At 43.2% G+C, this 7,470-nt stretch overlaps 1 non-coding gene across 1 annotated transcript; it reads left to right on the plus strand.

Annotated features, from left to right (window-relative positions):
- The first annotated feature begins 5,178 nt into the window (after positions 1–5,178).
- On the plus strand, positions 5,179–5,253 carry Trnas-uga (transfer RNA serine (anticodon UGA)). The gene has a single exon. It is a non-coding gene; the product is annotated as a tRNA-Ser (tRNA).
- Positions 5,254–7,470: the final 2,217 nt, after the last annotated feature.

Raw genomic sequence — 7,470 nt, forward strand, 5'->3', positions numbered from 1 at the left:
GCCAACATTCTATCATTATTATTCTATTCCATCGACCAGAGAAAAACTACGAAGTATAAAACCTCCACTAACTTCATCTGATAGAGAACTCGATAAGATTTTTACCGCATGCTGGCATCGAGCACATGTGACGACCCTATTAAATATACAGGTATTGACCCACTGCAGAGACCAGTTTAAAGTTGCATCGCCTGTACTGTAGGAGGATGACCGTTTCCCGCAGACCATACTGTAAGTCGCAAGAGACGCTCCCCGTGACCCTGCATCATTGTTCAAAACATTGTTTTTTTCTGCTGTAACACACTTTGTAGACTGCCATACATTTTGTTTTTCCACCACGACTTCGAGGTCTGTGTAAGGTTCTAAACTGTCATTAACAAGTTCTGATCCATTGCCTCTCACGGAAAACTAGATGTTGTACGGTGTAAATCATGTTGTTATTACTGCTACCATATCACACCGCACACAATGGATGATTTCAAATAAAAGACGGTTATAACATAAGGAAACTGGAAGAACTTGGCAGCATTGTGGAGAGTTTCCCAACTGCAGTCCAGGGGTGACTGGCGACCTCTACATTTAAAGTCATCTATCACAGTGACGGAATAGCTCATGGCTCCACGTTCCATTTCGACTGATTCCTCATATTGCAGTCATGTACGTGATCACTGTTTTGGTGATATCCATCCACAGAAGGTGTTGTCCATCCAAAAAAAACTCGTTTTCCAACTCAAACAATCGATGTCAATCAATCATTACGTGGCAACCAACAGCATACCAGTGAATGTGTGGGATGGAAAAGAAACCCCCGATGTACTGAAATAATAAGCATTACAGTTGATTACGTGAACAATTGTACCAATTTTACAACAACTTCAACACCGACCAATGATGTGAGAGCATGTTTCCCAGTTTCAGTATCATAGCTAAACCACCCCCTCTACACTTCGCAAGTATCATTGCGAATGTGGATAGATGACTGTGCAGTACCTCCATGCATTGTTAATTCTTGAACACATCCATCATCAAAGTATATCAGACAGCACTCTACATATTTCTAACACTTAGAGCATAGTGCTTAATTCACGATCTATCTCTATGCCGATGGGAGTCACAGAGCACTTCACAGTCTTAGGGCAAAATTAGAGACTGAAAGACAGCCCTCACACTGTCATTGACCAAACCACCCAGCAGCACCGTTACCAATTTAATCTGCAATCGACCAGAAGTAGACCGCTACATTCCACGTCTCGTGAATGAATGGAGCTTGTCGAGACATCGCCCATCCAAGTGCACAAGATTCCTCGAGATACGCCCATGTCGAGGAGGTTAGCGCTCCTTATCGATGTATAGTAACAGATTTGAAGATGTTGTGATGTAATAGCAAACGGTGAAGAAGAACAAGAAACAGGTGTTTTTATGTGCGATGGAGCTCCAGACAAATGGAGTTCGAAGCATTTTTATGTAAATCAACCAAGCTATCAATTTTAAAATATTATTCCAGAGTCTAGGATCAGTACCTGGAAAGTATTGGTAAGAGAGAACATAAAGACACGCACTCCTAAGGCTACAATGTTCTGCACCTAAAACGGGTTATAATGTTAGATCGCTTGGGTTTCCGACCTATCAGTCGTATGGAATATAGCGCTGTTAATATTCCAATGTAAGAAATATATTTCAAGAGTATGACATACATCCTTCTTCCCCATTTCTATGCGATAAGCTATGTTATCGAACTGTAAAACTAAAAAAACTACATCTTTAAAACATTCGCTGTGTGTGATGAGCATAATATAGCTTTCCAGAGATGTATAGCATCAACTGTTTAAATCCGATCACGATTCAGAAATTATACTCTGCCTGCGTCAGCCCTGTATAAAATTATGGTTAGTAACGGGGAATACCTCTTACAAGAAAACAGATAAACTCATGGCAGCAGCCTCTAACATGTGAAAATTACAAGTCATTCCACCACTAACTCTGTAAACAGCACATCTGTCATGCCAATGTATACAAGGGGATTTCAGAGTCTCACAAGCACCTATCGCTAACTTAGTTACGAAGCTGACGTCTTGATATTACACCCAGGATGCGACAGGGGGATGGAGTACATCACATAAATCATAGTTCTTTTAGAGGAATGTGTCACCTTCCACCGCACATGAGATGGAAGTCCTCTGATGACCGACAGGTTTACTGTTAATGATCACAAGTAGACAGTGCTTTAAATCACATACAGAACACATGGCTGTATACGAGTCGAATGCAGGCTATGTTATGCGACTGATGCAGCCGGACAAAACAGAGGAAAAATTGACCTGCACCAACTTCTCCCTCTCTTGAATGCATCATCAGTCTACCACTAAATCGTACCTTATTACAGCTCAATCTCAATCGATCAGTCCATCCACTCTCTGTTATCCTTTAACGCAGATGCATTTAAGTTTAGTAGTGGATGGTTCTCTGTCTTCCTGAAAAGCGTCAAATACTTTAGTCAACTCGTGTGTATGACTGGCACCTCAATAGACATACAGTATAATGCTGCCTTGATGTAGAAAAGTTGACTGCTCCCATGATTCCCTTCGCTTCCACGTCGACGTTTTCTAGGATTCCTCTTGCTGCCACATACTTCTTCCCATGTACAAATTGTTCTGTGCGAACCAGAAGATACGCAAATACTTCCTCAATTACCCCACATTTCGGTGTATATTCAGTTAATTTATACCTATTCCCTGTCCTTATTCACAATTCTATCGATTTTATGTCAGATCTGTCCATTCAATCATGATATAACCTCTCGTCCTGTGTGCCAAAATGGCTTGTAAATATAGCACAGCTGCCAACACCTAGCCCAAATGCATTGGTCGGGAGGTGTAGTATAGTACTGTACTCGACTGTGTCTAGTCACCTCCACATTTGCAGAGTGTTTGCCCATCTGTCCTAAGAGAATGCTCTCTCTCCAAACAACAAGAATGCTTTTATGATTAATGGTGTTTTCACGAGCGTGCACAAGCTTTTAGCAGTGAGAACATTTAACATTTCTGAGGCGTATATTGATAGCAGGACAAACATTTGGCATAATGCGTCAGTCACCCTGGGTACACGTGCATGGCTGGGTACATGTGCTTGGATGGTCTTTGCTATGCAAATAGGTCTTTGCTTCTGTCCGGTCGCATCAGCAACAGTGCTTAGGTGATCGTGTATTTCGAGAGGAATTTCTCAGGTGCCAAGTATGAAAGGGATGCCGTCGCCTCATGCTTGAGGGACCTGAACGGGCACCTGCACGTAGCTTGGCAGTTGCCAGTGCATCCCTACTTCTGGGAGCATGTGCGGTAGCATCCTGTGCAGTCCAGTGGACAGGGGTCAGCGGGTGGTGCCTGCGCATGTTGTATGTGAGTCAGTTACATTATTTTGTGAGCAGGTCTGTAGGCTGTGCTATGTGTTATTTGGACAGTTTACAAGTTTATTTCGCATCTGCACATCAGTGTACTGCATTATTTAGGAGTAGTTTGCATGTCTGTGTACTGTGTATTGAAATTATTTCAGTAATTTAGGTGTTGTTTGTGTGTCTGCAGAGCATTATTTAAGTAATATATGAGTAGTTTACAGGTCTCTAGGCTGTGTGGCATGACCCCAAGCATCTCAGAGCATGTGTTTTGTATCAGTCTGATAAATATACTATCTAAAATCTATCCCTTAATAAATTGCTCCAAAATAAATAAAGTACACCCCTTCCTCTCTCCAGCAGCCCAGCACAGGCTGAGTCATTTTCCCCTCCAGACAGCCATTTGGGTTACGTCATGGAACGGATGACTTCGCCCTGTGGTGGTGGTGGTACTGTGTACTAGGCCTGGACCCCATGGCGACCACACTGTTTCCCTCCATTTTCCCCTGCCACCTTGGATTATGTCACAGAACGGACAACAGCACCCTCTGGTGGCAGTACTGTGTACTAGATCAGTTGGACTCCAGACCCCATGGCGACTACTCTTGATGGTGGTACTGCCTCTAATTGTTTAAATAAATAGTGTATGCAAAATAAAGACTTATGTCCAGCACAGGTTGAGTCCTCTTCCCGCCATTTCCTAGGACAAGATGGTGGTCAGATGACTTAGGTTAGTGGAGGTAGCCAAAGCGCCTTTTTCTTTCCCGCCATTTTCTTAGGTTAGTAGAGGTGTGTTGCATTGTCCTGATAGAATTTGAACTTCCTGCCATTTTCTGTAGGAGGGGGTTTACCAGTGGGTGAGAGGTTAATTAATTGATCAATTTAATTAAGTAGTCAATCGAAGTGACAAGAGTGAGAGGAGCTATTACAATAACTCAGACCTGAAAGTGTGCCTGTAGCAGTGAGTGGGGAGGTTTGCTGAGGGGGGAGGGGCTGGCAAGGGGTGGAGTAAAACAGGTTAACTGTCTGTCAATCAAAAGGAAATGCGGGTAACATGAAAAACCACTTAACAGAACACTAGGTTAAGTACCTGTCAATCAAAGGAGTGTTGAATTGTCCTGATGGAATTTGAACTTCCAGCCATTTTCTGAGGGAGGGATTTTACCAGTGGGTGAGAGGTTAATTAATTGATCAATTCAATTAAGTAGTCAATCAAACTGATAAGAGTGAGAGGAGCTATTACAATAACTCAGACCAGAAAGTGTGCCTGTAGCAGTGAGGGGGAAGGTTTCCTGAGGGGGGAGGGGCTGGGAAGGGGTGGGGGAACAAAAAGTTAACTGCCTGTCAATCAAAAGGAAATGCAGGTGAAATGGAACACAACTTAACAGAACAATAGGTTAAGTACCTGTCAGTCAAAGGAGAACAATGTGTTAAGTACCTGTCAATCAAAGTACAACAATAGGTTTGCCCCTGAGTGCATACCTGCCCCTGATGTAGGCTACCCACACTAACAAAATGGACTCATATGAAGGTAGTCCCTATAGTCACATATTTATATTCAATATATTTTGGTATATTAGAACAAAAAACACACCTGGCACAAAAACTCAACAAAGCAACAACATCCAGAATGAGATTTTCACTCTGCAGCTGTGGCTAAGCCATGTCTCCGCAATATCCTTTCTTTCAGGAGTGCTAGTTCTGCAAGGTTCGCAGGAGAGCTTCTGTAAAGTTTGGAAGGTAGGAGACGAGGTACTGGCAGAAGTAAAGCTGTGAGTACCGGGCGTGAGTCGTGCTTCGGTAGCTCAGTTGGTAGAGCACTTGCCCGTGAAAGGCAAAGGTCCCGAGTTCGAGTCTCGGTCGGGCACACAGTTTTAATCTGCCAGGAAGTTTCAAAGCAACAACATATAAATATAAGTGTTGGAATTCAATTCTGTGTCTATGCAGTACAAACATTAACAATAATTATTATAAAAACAACATAAACATGCATACCTTCTTCATCAGTATTGAGTAGAACATCTTGAGGAGTAACATCATTTTCTGATGAAAAATCTGAAACTACAGCAGATGGTAATTCTTCCTCAGATGTAGACTCCAGTTGTTCGCCGTCAGATTCATTATCCAAAATCTCATTTAGTGCATTTATAATGTGTTCTTCTCTCCATAGACGTTTGGCCATAATAAGTTTGTATGTGGCAATCACTACTTACACAGAATGCATTACTGAAACCGTATTGCATGAAACAAAGCAGTGGCTGCATAATACTTGCATACAAGGACATACATGTTTCAACCTGTTCTCCTTCTCCTCCAGTGCTGGGAAGCTGCAACGTCATCAAGCAGTGAGATAAAAGAAAGTTTTGCGATTGTTGACCAAACACCATCTAAACGAAAAATGCGATTGTTGTAGTCGCTGTAGCAGAGGGGTCAGAACTGACCCGTCCACAGTTCTAGGACAATCTTCATATTTATTTTTTAAAGTTTCCCCATAAAATGTAAAATTAAGTATAATCGCTAATTACCTTAGTTCATAAAAAGTCACAGAGATTCAGCACTCTAGGCAATAATGCAAAAATGTGACAAACGAATGAATTAAGAACTGGGCCACGAGTGACTCAACCACTGTTCTAGTGTTAATGTAGTACAGGTTACTGTTGAGACCTCTCTATTGAAACGTTATTGGTCTACAGAAATCTGGGCCCTGATATTGTAACCAGGCCTTATGCATGTTCTCTTTCTTGCCAGAGCAGCCATAAATGGCATCTGCAGCCGCTGCTGTTTCAAACAACGCGGTAGATCGCCTCGGGCTCTTACAAATGCAGCTTAAGCAAATGGCGCTTGACAAATTAGAGTTAGAGAGACAGTTCGATGAAACTGTGAAACCCGGCAGGAGTCAATACAGACAGCTACAAGCTCTTCTAAAGCCGCTGCAAGGGATCCTATCATGTATTTGCCTAATGTAACCAGTATGCTCCCGGCATTTAATTGTGTACCTACATTTTCTGGATAATCGCCTGAAAATCTCTCCACATTCCTCCAAAATATCCATGATGTAGGGCAAACATGTTTCTGGCCAGACGCCTTTCTTCTAAACATAACAAAATTAAAACTTTCTGTCGATGCATGCACATATATGGAGTCAATCGACGCATTGCGTGACGCAGTTACTTTCGACGTCCTGGGGGCTGGGCTGTTTTGGGGGAAGAGACCAAACAGCAAGGTCATCGGTCTCATCGGATTAGGGAAGGAAGTCGGCCGTGCCCTTTGAAAGGAACTATCCCAGCATTTGCCTGGAGCGATTTAGGGAAATCACGGAAAACCTAAATCAGGATGGCCGGACGCGGGATTGAACCATCGTCCTCCCGAATGCGAGTCCAGTGTGCTACCACTGCGCCACCTCGCTCGGTCGGACGTCCTGGCGAAGGGTTTAGTTAGAGCGCTACTCCAACAAATGCTGTGTCAGTTATTACCAAGATCGGTTATCGACACTCCGATAGAAGAGTGGGAGAGATTTCGAAGCCTTTGGTGATCGCATCAGACCTGTATCTTGCTCCAGTTATACCTTAGGGAAGAATTGAGGAGGCCAAAGCAAGAACGATTGCGGTATTTATACGGAGAATTAACCGGGAGATCGGGAGTGAGGTAAAAGTAGTCTCTCGCACTTCTCTGCATGAGACAGTTCGACTAGCGTTAATCCGCAAAGAAGCTAGACGGTTTGTTTCGATCCCCGCGCCCCGAAACGAACTGTGCCAAGCTTTTGTTAACGATACCAAGCGCCAGTGGTGTGGCAAGTCAAATCACACTGCAGAGTAGAGTTGTGGCGATTCGTGAATGAGTCATTCATTTGAACGACTCTAAATAAAGAATCGTAAGAATCGAATCGTGATACGGACGAATCGTCGTTCAAATGAATCGTAAGAACGATTGCGTGTTTCCGAGTCGTGACGATTCCAAGTTCCAACGATTCATCGATTCTTAGTACGCTATGCTTCGAAGGCAACTTCCGAATCATGCCGGGTCTTGCCGAATGATTACGACCGCCAGATGGCAGTCAAGTGGAGGATGCGCATGAACAAAGGAAG

The sequence above is a fragment of the Schistocerca cancellata genome, chromosome 3 (assembly GCF_023864275.1).
Source record: "Schistocerca cancellata isolate TAMUIC-IGC-003103 chromosome 3, iqSchCanc2.1, whole genome shotgun sequence".
Taxonomy (NCBI): Eukaryota; Metazoa; Arthropoda; class Insecta; order Orthoptera; family Acrididae; genus Schistocerca; species Schistocerca cancellata.